Here is a 17677-nt window from a genome sequence, read left to right as displayed (position 1 = left end):
ATAATAGTGCACAAATGCAAATTTCTTCAAGAATATTATATTACATTGCTTCTCTAGAAAGCTCTGTTACAACCATTTCAAAGCCTCCCAAGTCATACAACGCCTGCAGGTTTCTCCTGGGAAACATTGACTCACAGGAGCCGTGTTAAGAAAAATGCTGAATTCACCAGGTGCTTTCTGCTCTTTGAAACACCCAAAAAACTTGGATGTGTATGTATAAGCATCTGTGGAAAGCATTGAGTAAATGTATCTACTTAACTTCAATGGTTTTAATATGCTTTGGATCATTAGTCAAGCTTACAGGAGACCTGCAGTAGTTTTTGAGCTTTTTTCTAGCAGCCTCTGCCACATTAAAATAAAGACTGACATCTGTCAGTAATGACACTGCTCCATCTTCTTATACTATATGAGTTTATTTATCCTACAGCAGTTATTAAAAGCAGGCATTTCTTTCAGCAGCAGCTTAAGCAACTCCCTTTGGGCCTGTATGTCTCTGCCCCATCCTCTTCAGCTTGCCGGGTGTACTGGTGCAACTTATGGGACAGTGGCAGAAAACTCATCTAACATTGAAGTTCTTCAAGTTGTGTGGGGGAATTGGTTATGATCTACTTAGTCTTAAGCCACTTATTTGTTTTGGACAAGATACATCTGCTGTTGATCACACAATTCTATCCATAGCCCGCTCCCTATCCTGCAGCCAAATAAGTATCTCATGTAAAGTGTTGCCTCCCTAGTAGAAAGAAAAACATTTTTTCAAGAAAAAAAAAATAATAAATTCACACATACATCTAAGAGAGTGGTACATGCATATTTTTGAGTGAACGGTAAGCATACAACCAACTTCTGTGGCAAGAGGCAGCTACCATTTTGTATACAGTCTTCCACTGGACAGCTTCTTATCACTCTGCTTTCTCCTGGGGTTAAGCTTATGTGCCTCTTTATACTATAGAGGATTAAATTGAGCTCCTTAAATAGTTTTGTCATGAAGCTGCATACACTTTCTTTTTTTAAGGAGAACACATTGCACAAACCTGGCTAGACGAAAGCAACTCAATAGAGAATGATAAAGAAAGCACCTACCTTAAAATAAATTAAAAAAAATTACCCCAACAGTGATTTATTTCCTCCCTTTTTGTCATTATTGCAGAAAACAACAAAGCTGATAAGAAATTGTGCCTGTTACTGTTCCAGTAAAGTTTTCCAGTCGCATTACAGCCATACCACAGCGTCCAGGTAGGACATCTCAACCTGCTAATTTCATTACAAACTATGAATAATGATTACAGAACGTGAGTGGGACCAGCATTAAATAGCCCTAGGAGCCTGTTCATATGCCACACCGGAGCAAGTAACTTTTTGAACTGGTAAACTTGTTTTGGCAAGATAGAGAGCTCTCATCCTAACTTTTTAAAGAAGCCTTAGGAGTATAAATTGAAATCAAGATTTTAAAGCAACTTCTTTTCTCTTTTCCTTGATCTTCACCCCTTATTCTTGTAACGGTTAGCTCTACTTTAATTCCCTGGTGTATCTCTTGTGATAGCTTTCAGATGCTGATAGATTTCCTTAGCCTACATTAGCTGTAATGATTACTTAAGTAAATATCCCTGTTTTCTCTGGAAAACTTATTTGGATGAACTTAGTAATCCAACCTTCTGTGGCAGGTGGATGTAATCTTTTATTTGAATGAGGGATTTCAGAGCAAAAGTAAGAAAAGTGGGCTGATTGTATTAAACAAACTGCCCAGCTGCACCCACCTGACTCGTTGCATTGTCTTGGGGGGGGACACCTGTGTCTTGTTCTATTTTAGGGCAGCACCAGTTGTACTCCCTTTTTCCCTGGGTGCCTGTGGGCCATATGGTGTTCTGCTCTGAGCAGGAAGGAGGCACCGTGCGGCAGTGCTTTCTGCCCTTCGTTTATGGGAACGGAGCCTGGATTCAAGCAGAAGATGTAGGCAGCTACATCCATGTCTGTGATCATCCTAAGTGTTGCCAGTGTACTGAGGAAGCTGGAGATACCTACAATGGTGTATCTCTCTTAGGTGAGTGCTTAAACCTATAAGAAATACAGTTGCAAATCCACTTTTCCCAAACCAGTGCTGTAATTTCTGGAGTAAGTTTGGCGTTTTTTTTTTGAGTCATGAATAAATAAAATAAAATAAAAATAAAATAAACATAATATAAAATAAACATAAAATAAAATGTAAGCAAGGCAGAGGATTGAATGATTGTCAGAGGAATTTTTTTTTTTTCTTTCCTCTCCAGGAAAGCTATTTGGATATGGCAGGAATCAAACTCTGTGTGTGTGTGTGTATGTATATATTTATAGCCTATATGTTTGTATACAATACAGGTTATTATGCACACAATGTAATAGGCATATATAGTCTAATAAGATTCCAAGACATGTGGGTTACAATTTTTATTGCTGTGAAATCTAAAATTAGTGAAAGGCTTCAGGAAAGCAGCTGCTATTCTTTTCTAGTTGTGGTAGAAAACAAAACAACAAAGAGAAGGCAGGCTCCTCACTTGAACAGTGGAGTGCACCTCCTTCCTGTTTGCTTGGGCTCTCCTTTTTCCTATCAATTGTATGAAGTTGAGAATAAAACCATCTTACGTTCAGTAACCTGTTTGCCACTAAGGTGTCTGTTGGTGTATGGGATGTGATGTGTTTCCAGCAAGACAGCTTTAAGTTGTGCTGTATGCAAAAAAGCATCAACAACTGGGTCTTTAGCAGTCTTCTGGCAGGTTAAAAACAGGCTCAGCAGATGCCGAGGGTGGGAGCAATCTTTAAAACTGAGCGTCTCTAGTGAGAATTTGTAACTTCAGATTTAGGGACTTTGTGGCTATGCGCAGGCTTTGACTAAAACAGGTTAATGTGAGCTTGCAGGTGCAGTTCTGCAGGATGGCGGGGGGTGCCTGTCTGCTGCTAGTAGAAGTTGTTATATATGCTGATAGAAAACCTTCTGTATTACTTGGTAATAAAGACATGGTTTGTAATTCTTCTTTTGAGAAACTTTAACATCCTTTGCCAGGTAATGAAGCAGAGCTGTAATGGTTTCTGGGAGCTGTGGATTTGGGTCCTTTAGCAGTTGAAGCCACCTAAATTCATTTAATCTAATGCCTTAAGTCCAGTTTCTTCTAAAATCAGTATCTGCACACGCTGCAAGATTGTATTGTGTATTTCCATCCCCTGCTTAAATGAAAATTATTCCCTGTAACAAAGTCTGTCCTCTCAAAAGAGTTACCCTCATATTTTATGCCACTTCTTATTGATCTGTTTTCTCCTTCACCAACTTCCCTGGAAATAGAAACATTTCAGGTCAGTGTCTGGGACAGGTGGTGGTACCATGTGGGAGGTGTGTTCGTGTACATGTGTGTTTACTTACTACATGTGTATTTGCTTACTAAATACATAGGTCTGTTTGGTGTAATGCTTAAGATTCTGCAAATATTTAAGTATTTGTATAATGTCTTTGAAGTAAATGCGTTTTTTTGAAGTGGTAAATATGCTTTGGAAGTGGGTATCAAGCTGAGGCTGAGGCTTGTGCTGAGGGGCTGGGGGATGCTCGTGGGGTTGGATGGAGGAAAGGAGTGAGTAGATGGGCCTGAAACACTTGTTCCTTGTTGTTTGTGTAGTCATAAATGACGATGCTTGGATTGGAAAAATGAGGAATGTTGTAAAGTGAGGGGAAATCCATAAATGTTATTTGTAAAAGCTGGGTGAGTACCACTAGGTGTAAGTGTGGGGGAGAGTGGTCCCCTTTAGCTGAGGCAGCAGCCGGTGAGGTTGGAGAAACAAGGGGGAAAGGGCAGGGGCAGGGGGGAGTCTTTTCTTAAAGAAATCCCTGCAAGCAGGGGTAGAGAGCACCTACTGAAGCAGCGCAGCCGTGGACCTGTAGATCTCGGGCAGTGCAATTGTTCGTGCCTGGAAGTCACCTTCTTATCCCAAATCCTGGCTGAGGGGATACCGTGTAGAGCTCAGTGAAAGGCTTTAAAAGTTACCTTTTCTGACAACAGAGTTTCTCTTTCCTTAAGATGTGTCACTTAATCATCTTTGGCTTCACCAGAAAATCAGAGGGATCAGCAACCGCAGTGAGAGTTATTTAAACAGTTGACCGGGTAACAATGCGTTTCCTTCAGAGCAGTGTGAAACATCACACTTTCATCCTGGAGACTCTCCCCTGTGCTGTATGCCATTGCTGGAGTCTTTGTGGGAGACCCTTGGAGGGGTCTCATCATGCCCTGACCTTTCTATAGTGAAGAAATTGAGACTACCCTGCCCATGTTTGCAGCAAGATCCCTGGACAAACAGACCCTAAAATGAGTTGTTCCGTGCATCTTTCTCTATTTAATCTTCTGCCATACGATGGCACTGGTTAGCTGACCAAGGGAGATGCTTCTGTTACACTCCGAGCTGGGTTCCTGCTGGCTTATGGCGATGCCCGCAGAGTGCTGTTTCTGCCCACGCAACTCCTCCGCAGTTTGCTTGGAAACTTCAGGAGATACACTGAATGTTTGTGGAACAATAGGAAACAACACTTTGTTTTTCATTACGTGTTACTTCATAGTTCTGTAATCTTTGAGATGAATCTCCAGCTTGGCTTTTTGGTGTTATCAAACAAAATATTCATGGACAATTTTTAACTTACAGGGATAAGTGAGTGGCACAGAAAAGGCAAAAAAAAAAAAATTACTTGAAGGGGAAAATCTACACAAATGATGAATTTTGCAAATTTACAAGAGACAGTGCTCCCCTGTTCTGTGTGTGCAATGGGAGTGAAGAGTGGCTGAAGAGCCACTAAGTCCATGGTTTAAAAAGGAGGATGGAGAGGTGTGACTTTAAACCTTTGCAGGCATTTATGTCAACTCTGAGTGTTCAATGCTTTATTCTTAAAAAAAACAAGTTTAACAAAAACAAGCACAAAAGCACTCTGGCCGTATGGGATTATTTTTAAATACCTGTTTTCAAAACCGGATCAGCACCATTTCTAACACCACAAATGATTTCTGTGACCTTTATCTTCAGTTAGTTTAAAAAGAAATGTAAGTGAACACCATGTGTAATACACAAAGCTTCCAGATGTGTGTGCTCATTTACTGTCAGTTCAGTTTTTGGGTGCCCAGATTAAAATGATTTGTATTGCTGCAAACTCTCCCCAAAAATCCCTTCTGAGGGCTGAGCACTGCTCAAGGCTCCTCTCTACGAATCTAATTTTAAATTATTGTGATAGGAATTATGATAAACACCAAGGAATACAAATAGGTCTGAAATGACGTGAGGCTCCATGATGAAAACTGAGCGAATGGCAGTGGCAGACTGAAAGCGAGCATCCTTTGGGGAAGGGGATTTCTAAAACAAAGCAAAGATCCTGGTTTAATGGGCAACTAGCTGTCTGATCCTGTGTGTAATGCAAAGAAAATGCATGTAAAATAAGATAAATATATTTTTATGCATTTTAAAAACCAAAACCAGTTATTGTCTGGGATTTTCCTGTGTGGTAACCCGTAAGCTAGTGCAACTGCACTCCCTGTTGCCTTAAATCTTTGACAAATTTTAAAGGAGTTATAACTTTAAAGCCTGATGTATGTCCTTTACTGCTTTCCTATTTCTGCTGGGGCGAAACATGAGCTGTCTCTTGCTGTCACGTGAGGGTGCATTTGCCTGATTAAAATCCCTTTGGCCACTGCTTTGCTTGGGAGTGTGGCTGTGGTTTGGGGTCTGCCCCTGTCCTGTGGCACCTTGAGAGGCTTTTGCCTATTTTGGGGCAAGACGATGGTGAAAGGCTTTGTGTTGGGGATTAGTGCACCAAATGGATGAGTGAGAAAGGTAATAATTAAACAAGATGAAGAGGAAGGCAGCAATGAAGATGGACATGGCTCAAACTGGCAATGGAGCATGGGGTGAAGATGAGTGATTTGAAGGCGAAGTGCAGTTGATCTGTGTTGTGATGGCACAAAAACAATCAAAAAGGTAAATTTGGAACTTTCAAATCTGTTGTTGAAAAGCTAGTCATGATTATTTAGCTGTGGAGACGACATTTTGAAATAGCTATTTGATGATTACTTAGGCTTTCATGTTGGACATACTTTCTTTTACCTTGGTGTTTTAATTTTAAAAAGCTTTTTCAAGTAAGAGAATAAAAAGATGACAGTGATTAATAGGACCTCTAACCAAGAGCAAAGCTCTGGAAGCCTCAAAGTTGTTGTTGGTGCCATGCAGAAAGGCCCTGGTAGTCTCCAAGGAGGACAGGAGGATGCAATGTAAAAATGGGAAAAAGGACAGGACATGATCGCTTGCCTACAACTTGCCAATGATTAAAACATCTTAGCCACTGGATCCTTTTTATTTTTGCTGTCTAAAACTTGAGGAAAAAGTCTTCAAAACTTTGTCAAAAGTTGGACATTGGCAAAATCTGAACTGGCAGCAGTGCTGCAAGGGTGGTGGACAGCACGCTTGGAAATAAAGCAGCCGGCTTAAAGCTCACAGTCCTACGGACTGTATCCGTTCCCTCACTTTCCCCTTTGGCACGAAGATTTGCATTTTTCTCTTTAATTTCAAAGTAAAACTATAAATAGGAGTTGGGAACTGTGTGGGTGTGGTGATTGATAGGGTTTGTTTGCTGTTCTCACTCACTCACCTTATAAAGGAGATCTGAGCTTAAATTAAGAGCTAATGATCAAGCACTTTGCCAGCCTGTGCCACGTCCTTTATCTGTTTGCAGTGTGGTGACTCCAATGTCTTACTGCGATAGATGTCAGATCTTGGTAGGGCTGGGTCAGGCCCTTTCTATGGAGCTTTTAAATTTTACCATGAACACAAATATGATAGACTGAAAATAAACTTATTTCTTGAAAATGACTGCTTGGAATCACTACATGTTTACATTAATTTTTGGGTTTTTGCTTAGGAGAAAAGAACAAAACCTGTGTTCTTTTGGGGGACGTAATAAGCATTACACCTTGACATAGGCTCTCCTGATGAGAGGTGATAGCACATATTCCTATACAATGAAGGATGGAAAAAGCAATAAAAAGTTTCTAAGGCTGATAAAAATATGATTTATAGTCAGGACCCAGTTATAAATCCCATCAACACTTACTATAGTTATACTTGCACGTTGTTGCATTGTTGAAAGAAAGGTTAGCAAAGGAATTAGGTATGTGGCACTTAATTTCTATGGTTACTTACACAAGTTGCAACTAGCTTGAAAAATGCCAGCACTGTTAGTAAAAGTAGTAATAGAATTGTGATATATGTTAATAGTCATAAGGGTATCTGCTATCTAAAACCAGGTGTAGTCAGCTGTGTTTTGGGACCTGAAATGCGTAGAAGAACATATAAAGTTTTTAGTAAGGTAATACCAGCTGCCCCAAATACCCCCAGATTTAACCTTTATAAGTTATTTGTAACTCTTTGTGTAGTGGATGTAAAGGGCATCTAAAGGAAAACTAGGAATTTCTCCATGGTACACTGATTTTTAACTCTGCGTCACTGGACTATCTTTATCAACAACTCTGTGTATTATTCCCAGGATGGGCAATACTGTCCCTCTGCCTTTGGCTTCAGAGGTTACACCCCAGTTCTGAAAAAAAACCTACCTATTAAATGATTTTTAATTGTTACTGCTGGTTTTGAGATACTAAAATGATTGTGGGTGTACAGGGACGTATAAACACACAAACTCAGGGCAGCAGTATCCAGTGTATTGTGTTAGCTATGTACTCTTCTTTGCTTAATCTTCTCTCAGTGATTTTTTTTTTTTCCTTTAGGATTATGCCTATTTTTTCCAACCCCAAGCAGTTGTTGGGTATTTTCTACTTGCAAAATCCTCAAACAGATGTAATTCTGCCCCTGCCATGACCGACAGACAAGCTGTCATCTGGAAACCTCTTATATTTTCTTCCTGAACGTGCTTTGGTCTGATACTTTTACTCTGAGAGGAGTAGTTGTAAAAGTATGCTAATAAAAACTTTATCCTGCTTTATCAAAAGCTGATGCCATGTAGATCCATCTCCCGGTTGTGCAATTTATAACCTGGCTGTTACCGCTGCCCACTCACATCACCCACGCGTGCATGTGAGTTTCCCTGCAGGAGTGGCACTGGGAGCTTTGGGGTTTGTGGCCAAGTGGGCAAAAAGAAATGTAAGTAATCCAAGTTACCTCTGTAGTCTTGCCTTCGTGCGTGTATGTTGTGTTGTAGGCTTTAATTGCACAGCTGCAAAATGTTTCTAAAATGGTCTATAATCAGCATTTTCTAAAACTTCAGTTGCATGAGTTTTAGCTCTTTCTGAGCTGTTTTACTGTCTGCAGACTGTGCTGATGCTGTGACGCCTGCCTGGCAGTGGCATGTGGTCAGCTGTACTTGCATGGCAATTTCTATGTGTAACGGTGGTACAGTGCAAGATGCTGATGGGCACCAGCAAACACACAGCTGCTAAGGAGGCTACGCAGATAAAATGATGCAAGCAAAATTCTCTCCTCCCTCTGCTTTGTGCTCTGAAAAGGAGCTTGGCTTGCCATGCCACAAAATTTTGAGGCTAGGGCTGATTTTTTTTTTTTTTTGCCCCTGGGAAGGGTCTGTGAGGTTGTGAGCCTCTTGCCTTGAGCGGCTGAGCTGGAATAAAACCGAATTTCTTGGCTGACTCTGCAAGGCTTGGGGATTGTTGGCCTCTGCGGTAGGATCCCTGGCCAGGGCTGGCCCCAAACACCAGTGGCTCCTGTGCCTGCCTGACATGCAGGAAGGAATATGCTTTTGAGGATTGCAGTACAATACTGCTAAGGCGGTATTTGTGACAATTTCGGGTCTCTGTGCGGCACATGCCTTTTACTGGACGGGTGTCAGTTAATGCTTCCTGGAGGGGACTTCTCTTCTGTGATCAGGCAACTGGTGATGGCACCTTCTTACCTGACCCTTGTGGCTTGGCAGGACGTACGCTGCCATCCTGAAATGCTTGAGGGATGTTGGGGGCTGGTGGGAGCCCGCCTGTGTGTCCCCCAACTCATGCTGCTGATGGCGGAAAGATGGGACGGGGCACCCGTGTGCCTGGCTGCGCTGGTTTGAGCTGGGATAGAGTTTGGTCTCAATGTTGAGCAAATGTCAGAGCAAAGGCTTGCACAGATTTGTTCTTGTTCAGGGAAATGTGTAAGAACTGGTTACAGAATTAGAAGCACAAGTGTTTGTGAGAAGTGAAACAAAGTATTAGTGCACACCTGTGCATGGTAACTGTGCCTTCAAACTGAGTTAATTATGGAGACGCTTCCTTAGCCCTCCTGTTCCCCACAGATTTGCCTGTACTGAATGAAGCGTGCATGTTGTTCCTATTGTCTGAGTTAGGTGGAGTGAAACCTGCCTTAAATAATACTGTGGAAGAAAATTTCAGTTGTGATTTGTGTTGTGATGAGCTTCACTGTATAACATCATTAAACTCGGTTATCACAATTAAGTTTGTTTTTGATTTTTTTGTGCTTTTATGGTTATTTTATTCAGTTGACTTACTGAAGTAGAGTTCCTGAATATGGAATTCTAATGTTCCTGGTTTTGCCAGCATTCTAAAAAAGCTTCAGCAGGTGTCTTGATTTCTGAGAGCTTCACAAATGCAAGAAACAGTATTCTTTTATTATTATTTTATATAAAACACTGGAGAGGTTAGTGAGTAAACTAATGATCTGATAATTATAGTGCAGGTTGACAGGCAAACATTTTGCAAACTATTCCTCACCAGTTTCTGTAAAGCTGGTGCTTTCTGCCTTGCTGGTCCAGAGACATGAGCATAGACTCTTTCATGGAGGGATTGATAGCAGTTGCAAAACTTTCTTGTAAATCTTTTCCCTTGTAAATGTATTCTTTCCACCAATCCAGTGCTGATTCAGTTATAAATGTCTTTGTGTTTAGAGGAAAATTTTTCTGTGTTATGGGTAGACAGCAGCCTTTCTCAGGGATCCCAGACCTGCTCTGATACGAACTGATTGTATAGGCAAAATCTGTGTATGACTATTGCCATCTTCATGATTTCTGGTCTACAGTCTTTGTTGTCTCTGGAACATGGCAAGTAGATGGTGTTCAAGTTTTATTTGAATATCTGACTACATTGGAAATGAGGCAAAATGAATTCAGCCATCACTAATAAGAATAATGCCAAACCCTCGGGAAGTTTCTTTTCTCCCCAGCTTTTCCATAGTCTTGATAATAACTTACTCTGTTACACAAATGTGTTTCATCTGAACGGTTTAACCAATGGCTTTGGAGATGCACCTGCAAAATTCTTTTTTGTGAGCTGAATCATAATGATCATGGTTACTGTGCACGCAGGTGCCCCTTTAGATCTGTCTGTGGTGTTGGTGCATACAGAAATTGGGTTTAATGCAGAAAAACACATCTCCATAAAACAGAGTTACTGTTCTGGCTAGGTAAATACAGTATTTAAGTTGTATTTATAATTTGAGCCCAACCAGTTGTGTACTAGTAACTGTTTTCCTCACAGCAGTAACCAGCAACAACTGCAGACATTGAGTGGTATATTTAATCTAAATTTTGGAGAAATTGTTTAGCAATTAATGCTAATAGCTGGCTGATACTTGCATAGCATCCAAGTTCAACTGTACATTTGCCTTTCACAGAGCAGACTTGCAAACAAGATCTGGCACCCGAACAGGCCTGTGCTAGACTGAAATTATTCATGTGTAGTCGGATAAGTAAACAAATAAGGAATTTGGAGACTCTTTGGATTATTGAATTTTTTTCATTTGGTATCTGCCTTTTTAACTTGGAGCCGCCCAGGATGGTCTTGAAACTAAGCTTTTAGGCTTAAAAGCTCATTTATTTCTAGGATATGTTATTGGTACTTGTAATAAACTAATGGGATTTAATAGGCCCAGAATGGCCTCAAAAGGGCGAAACTAGTCGTTGGTGTGATGGACACATCTAAGAAAACAGGTCCTGTACACTTTGCGATCAGCTTGATGCCCCTTCAGAGTTGAGCTGTGTGGCACTGATGGCTCAGTTCTGCTCTTCAGTGAAATATTATTTCCTTGAATTATTCCTTTGATGTTTCAAAGTCACAGAAAAGGTGTGTGAGCACTTAAATGGGAACGAACGCCTTCGCAAGGGTGACACGAGGTGAAAAGGGGAAGTGCTGGTACATGGGCTGTGCCGGCTCCTGAGCTGCAGAGCATAGAAAATGTTCAAAATATCAGATGTGTAAGTTGAAATTGCCTCAAGGCAGCTTAATCTTATATGGGAGGAATTGGCATAGTGCATCAACCAAGCAGAAACGGGCCTTGGCAGCAGCAGAGGAGCAGCAGCGTCTCTGGGACAAGTTGTTCTGAACAGTTTATCGCTCGTGTGAGCTCACGTTTGCTGTGTTGCTGACCTGGGGAATGTGTCTCCTGGTTTGATCTTCAGCCCGATATCGCCTTCGGCAGAGCAATCCCGCGCTTTATTCGAAACTGAGCCCGCCTTTCAGGGAAATCCTCGACGGCTGCTTTCTGCCTGGGCTCTGCGGTGGTAGGGAGGGCTGCGGCACCACCCCCGGTGTGGTGGAGGCAGATGGCGGAAGCAGTGACAGAGCTGGAAGGGTGAAGAAAACAGTTTAATGAAAATAATGCTTTCTCTAATATAGGTCATCTCTTGCTTTTTGTTTCTTTTTTTTTTTTCTTTTCCCCCAGTTGGGATGGGGCAAGTAGGTTTTGCAGCAGTCTGTGCATCCCTGTGTTCAAATCAGCTTGGGCAGTTTGGCGCCTCAGGACTCATTTCTGCTTTGTGATTGCTTCATGCTGGGACATTACAGTGGGGTTATTTGGGGGAGAATGAAAAGCTTTTTTTTGTTGTTATTCTGGATGGTTTTTGGCACTAAGAAAACCTGTAGCTCTTGCAAAACGTTCAGCATCCCTGAACTTAACCACTATCGTAGCATCAGACCTCACTGGATTTTGGCTTGAGGCTTGCATCCGGAAGTATTAAAACACTTGTGTTAGACAGGAATGTTACCCTCAATATAAATTTCCATATAAAAACCTCTACTTGTCGTTTCTCCATATATTCCCCCTGTTTGTCTCATCCTTATTTCTTTTTATTGCTGTTTCTGCTTGGCAAACACCACTGCGGTCCTAGCTGTGTGTCAGCCTTCATGGGAGCTTCTGCAGGGCAAGGAGGTTTTAAACATAAAAAAAAAATAATAAATGTTTAGGTTTCCTACAGGCTCTGTGTGTCTCTGCCCCCATGGTTATGCTTGGTGAAGGAAATGTGCGAGCAGTGGGATAGGGCTCTGAGTGGGGGGTGACATCTGGGGGGACCACACGCGCCTCTCCCAGTGCCTGGGTGGCCACAGCCGTGGCTTTTTCCTCTGCGGTGGGGCACCCTGTCCCTGCCTGGTCTCCCCTGCGCCCTCCTGGTCCTGCTGTGGATGGCATTTACACCTTTAAAACCTCCTCAGCTATGCACTGGCGAAGGGCTGTGTGGTTGTTGGCTCCAGCCTCAGTGCTTCAGGGCATGATTTCAACCATGTCTATGGAGACCAATTTTCAACATCAAAACAAACCAGTGTAAGTGGAATTTATATTACCTTTTAAAAACGCAAGTCAACAGAGCTGAGGACTCTGCTTTGAGGAAGCCTCTTGGGTTTGTTCAGGGAATTACTACAAATATTTTACATCCTTTTTGAGACTCCAGGCAACCTCAGGAAGTGTCTGCCGAGGACAGCTGTTGAAATACCCCAGGTTGCTTAGCTGATCAGGGGGATTTTTGGGACCTGTGGTGTAAGAAAGCATACACCCCAGCCCCCATCACCAAATGTCCTATGCTGCTTGAAAGCGCTGTCTAATTTTCAGAGCCAGGCTGATCTTTCTAAACATTTAGATAGTATTTTTCCCTCCTGATGCACAATATTTTCAGCTTGGGTGATGGTGGTCAAGAGCAATCAGAGCAGAAGCCTTGATCCCAAGTGTCTGAGTGCATGCAAATTTGCGTAAGCCCAAAGGCAAAGAAATACTCTACCACCCAGAGATGGAAAATATCCCTGCAGCAATGTCACAGAGGTGGAAGGACTGAATTCTGGTAAGGTTGCACTGGAGGATGCATTGGGATGCTGCCCAAAGCTCATTGAAGAGGCAGGTTAAAGATGGGGGACAGTGGGCAGGGGGTGCTCCACCCCCTCCAAAATGTGCCTCCAACACTTGGTGCTCAGACTTAATATCTTGCAAACTCAGTAATAGATGCTTAAAGCCAGACTCTGGCAATTTTACATATGTGTTTTTGTCTCTTCTAAAGCTGGTTAGAGCTTATGCCATCTGCCACAGTACAGGGAAGAGAAAGACACACCAAGCTACTGGACTTAACATTTGAAAATAGCCTGGTTTAGTGATTCTGGCCTAGGTATAAGCACCAAATTATGTCAAGATGAATAGTGACTTCACTGCTAATTTTATGATAGGAGAAGGCTGTGCCAACAACATGTGTTTTAATTATCTTGGTACCTTGCAGGCAGGTGGATTTGAGTGGCATGTTGGTGCTGGCTGGATGCTCGTTTCTTTACGTATCGGCACTGCATGGATGTATCATATATCTGTAATATGTATGTGTGCATAATCTTTCGGGAGAGTTTTATTTTCATGTTTGCTATGATGTGAATGTGATGCCTCTAGCTTTTCTTTACACTTGTATGCAAACAGCCTTTGTGCAAATCGCAAGTTGAAGCGCTTCACAAGAATGTCACTGTGGCCTTTTAACTTCTGCCAACTCCAGAAATGGGGGGAAAAATTCTTAAACTAAGCAAGGAAACGTATTCCTGAAAATGTTTACTTGTGATGGAACTGGGCAGCATTCAACCTGGTGTGATGGAAATTGTAACAGCCAGCAATGCTTCTACTGTATAGCAGGGGGAAAAAAGAGTGGCTGGACAGAGGGCAGCTTCCTGATAGACGCGGGAAGCTGAACCCTAGCCAGTTTGCTCAGAGGCGGAGCGGGCTCTCAAAACCTGATGCTCGTGCAAGGGTTTCAGTGCGGTCTCATTCTTATGTTTCCCAGTGCTAGTGGGGAAAATGATGCACGAGTCTGGCTTGCAGTAAGACATAAGCATATGTCAGCTTGATCTGCTCTGTTTGCAGAAAACAGAAGAAACTGTGGCCTTTTGTGCTATATTAAAGAAACTACTGCTCAATTGTCCATGAAATTTTAGCACGTTATTGGAGATGTTCACTGTATAATTTAGGTCTTCCCTCTTTAGCATACCAGAGCAAAGGCAGAAATCTTCTGACCCCATTAAAGTTTCATGTTACTATTTCGATCCTCGTGATTTGGTTTTTAGTACAAAATCACGGGCCTCGCGGTGAGTGCTCGGCGTGTTGCTTCATGTTTTCCACTGCCTACCTACCTTTGCCAGTTTTTAAAGCTCTCACGGAACAAAACAGCCCTACTAAATATTGGGGGGTAGTCTTTAGACCAACCCTGGGTTGCAAAATTGTCTGGAACCTGGTTCGTTATGGGAAGAGAAAGCAGAAAATGCGAACTTCAGCCTCAGGCTTTGAATCATTGCAAGGATCAATTCACATCTAATAAGTGTGTGCAGAAATGGCTTTCCTAGAAATGCCATTATTTGCAATGATCTCCTTCCTGCTACCTTCCCCCAGGCAGTGCCTTTAAACTGTGCAGGAGTTAAATTTTTCTCCCTGGAAGCTGATTTTTTGTGTGTGTTTTTTTTTTTTTGCAAGCATTTGCTGCTCACAGAGTTTGCTTTAATGCTTCTGTGACCACTGCTGAGCTGGGTGTGAGGGATGGTCACCAAATCCGGCACCGGCAGTTTGCCATGGACTAACTACAGCAACCACACAAAAAAACGTTACTAGTGCAAACAATGGACGTAGCATCAAAATGCTTTGTGGAGGCTACCTCCCTTTTCCTTTTTGGTGTGCTCTTCGGAGCTGTGGTTTCCTTCTAATGGTCTGTCGGAACCTTGATGCTGCTCTCGTGAGAGGCGGTGGTCAGTTCAGAGGCCTTTGCTGTTCAAATAAAGCTGGGATAACTGCTCCCCCATGTGCATCGCTTTACGTTTATCCCCTTTGGTTTTATTTGGTGTGTTTTCTCAATATTCAGAGCACTGTAAAGGCCCCGTTTTCAAGAGGATGCCAATCTTTACCTGAACAACTGGGTATCATTAGTAAAGTTTGCTGTTCCCCCTCTTCTATCCACTTCTTACTTTAAGGGAGGTCCTTTGATACGTTGCCTGTAAGAACAGCTCTGGCACAGTGGTATTGCCAAATTCCTCATCCAGGAACACGATAGAAGGTTTCACTTAGTTTTTGTGCCATGGCATTATGTTTTTTTGCTTGTTCCCCTAATGTGTGGGTCATGCCTTGGCCCCATCAGCCTCCTGGGTGACTGCTTCTGCTGTGATTGGAAGAGGCTTGATTTGCTAGTCCAGGCGCTTGCGAGTTGCTCCTTTGGCCTGCCTGGTTTGTGTTTACGTGTGACCTTCCAGATCTCAGGAACACTTCTATTTTCCTCGTTCGTATACAACCTCAGCTTCTCAGAGGATGACTTATTGATTTTAATAATGCCTTTTACCCTGCTGTTTTGGTATGTTGGCTTCCCCTCTGCAGCCCTTACTCTGAGCTTCCACAATCTGTTTGTTTTCCTAGTTTCCATGCCGCCTGCAAGAATTTCACTCTTTTGAGTTCCCACTTGGGTGTTTGTTGTATATATTTCGTATAGGAAACATTCCTATATATTGCACATAGATACTCCAGAAACACTCAAAGTGCAAGGAAAAAACATGACCCTCCAGAGGAGGTGGTCACAGGTTCAGATGTTTCTGGAGTGGTATCGGCAGGACTTAGAGCTTTGAGGTGTCTGTGTAACTTTCATGATCGTGGCTTCATAGTTTAACAGCAAAAATATGTTACTTTTGTCAACCCAGCTGGCAGGCTGCTAAATTTGAAAGCCTTTCTGTATGCTTGTTTGGGTGTATGGCTGGGGATGGTGCATGCCTTTGCATAGGGAGCTTTTGTAGACCAGAACTCCAGAAGCTTTAGGGGGTGTCATCTTGGGGGGGTTGAGGGGGTGCAGAATGTTTCATTAAAGCTATGCAATAAAGTGCACCAGAGTGTGTTTGCAGGGCAGGAGCTGCTGAAGTGCTTAGCTGAGAGCTGCACCTCTCATTTCCGAAGGTCTGATCTGAAGCATCTTAGTGGGAATGTTTCCCTTGTTTGAATATATACACACTGTGTGGTTAGGTAGAAATCACAAAAATATTATATCAAAACTAAAAAATGTTCGTTATCCAGACACGTTTCTAGGAGGGAGCAGAGATGCAGAGCGCTGCTGTCCCTTCTGGGACTGTTGGGATTCTGGATCAGAAGGTCCAATAGTTTCTCTCTCAAGTGAGAGCAGACACAGTGTGTGACTGACACAGTGTGACCGCGCTTACAAACAACACCTGGTGCTCACCTAAGGCCAGTGCTTGGATCTGCAGGAAGCATTGCTGTGTGTCTTGGCCACACAGCCCCTAATCCAGTAGCACGGTGTTTTATGAGATACTGGAGAATAAATCAGGGCAAGCCCTTAATACTACTTTGTCATGTTGCAGTGACAAAATGGTTGCAGCGACACAATGGTTGCAGCTTTTTCTGCTGAGCAAATATACGCAATAAGTGGGAGGCTTTAAAAAGAGTTAACTTTGAGATCACTTGCTTTAAAAAAAAATTACTTGTTCAGGTACATAATCTATATCAATATAAAATTGGACTGTATTTTTTTCCCATGCAAAAATGACAAAAGCTGTTGTACTGTCCTTCAAATTTGCTTTGGCAACTATAAGCCAACTCCATTTTATTAAACAGCTCTCTTTCCTCCTAATATATACAGAAATGTTTGCAGTATAAACATCTTACCTAGACATCTGCTTTTCCACAGATACAAAACACAGTTAACTTTTTGCCCTGTTTCTGTTCACTGGGGCTGATAGCTTTTTCTGCTGGCCAGATGAAATAAAATTGGTCTTTGTACCAGATGCAGCACAGTTCAGTTTTGCATTATGCAGGTGTTCCCCCAGCTGGGAAGTGTGGAAACGTGCCATTTTGCTGAGATGATGGTGAGGTTTAGAAATGTGAGGGCGTTAAAAATAATTCTCCGTGTTAACAGTGGGCTTTGTCCCTGGTGGGCTCCATATGCCGAACAGCTGACTGGGGCAGCAGCTGTTCTATATTTTAATAGGAGAGTTATAAAGTTAGAAACATGGATGATCATTCAAAACATAAGCAACTCTTTGCAGTCATGGAAACAGGATTCGACAATAAACTTGCATTTGTGAGCCTTCCAAACAAAATAATCCCACTGCACTGTGTTCAGGTGGTCTAGGGAAAGTGAATGAACTTGCGTTTCTATTTCCTCAAGTCCTGTTGACTCAAGGTCCTTTTTCTTTTTTTTACTTTTCTGTTTTCTAATTCTGAGAAGATATTAAACTTTGCATGTGATCCTGACTTAAATTCTTCTCCAACAGTGACAGAGATTTATATGAGAATCTTTCCTGAAGTGTGTTACTGATAATGGTCATGCTGGTAGGATATAGTGAAGGCTGAGCAAACACTTTGCTCTCATATAATAATTTCTTGGGATTTCAGTGCCCCTTTTAACCCAAGTAGCTAGTCAAATGCTTGTTTGCTGCAGCTCCGTATCCTTCGCAAGGAA

General features: G+C 42.2%; 1 long non-coding RNA gene across 1 annotated transcript in view; it reads left to right on the top strand.

Annotated features, from left to right (window-relative positions):
* LOC141740242 (uncharacterized) overlaps window positions 1–17677 on the top strand; it is a 52798-nt gene that overhangs the window by 4033 nt on the left and 31088 nt on the right. Inside the window, exons 3-4 of the long non-coding RNA XR_012585933.1 lie at window positions 1148–1233; window positions 1808–2038. This is a non-coding gene — a long non-coding RNA (uncharacterized LOC141740242). The remainder of the gene's footprint in view (window positions 1–1147; window positions 1234–1807; window positions 2039–17677) is intronic.

Source organism: Larus michahellis, chromosome 3, assembly GCF_964199755.1.
Source record: "Larus michahellis chromosome 3, bLarMic1.1, whole genome shotgun sequence".
Taxonomy (NCBI): domain Eukaryota; kingdom Metazoa; phylum Chordata; class Aves; order Charadriiformes; family Laridae; genus Larus; species Larus michahellis.
This window is presented reverse-complemented; position numbering and strand designations above follow the sequence as displayed.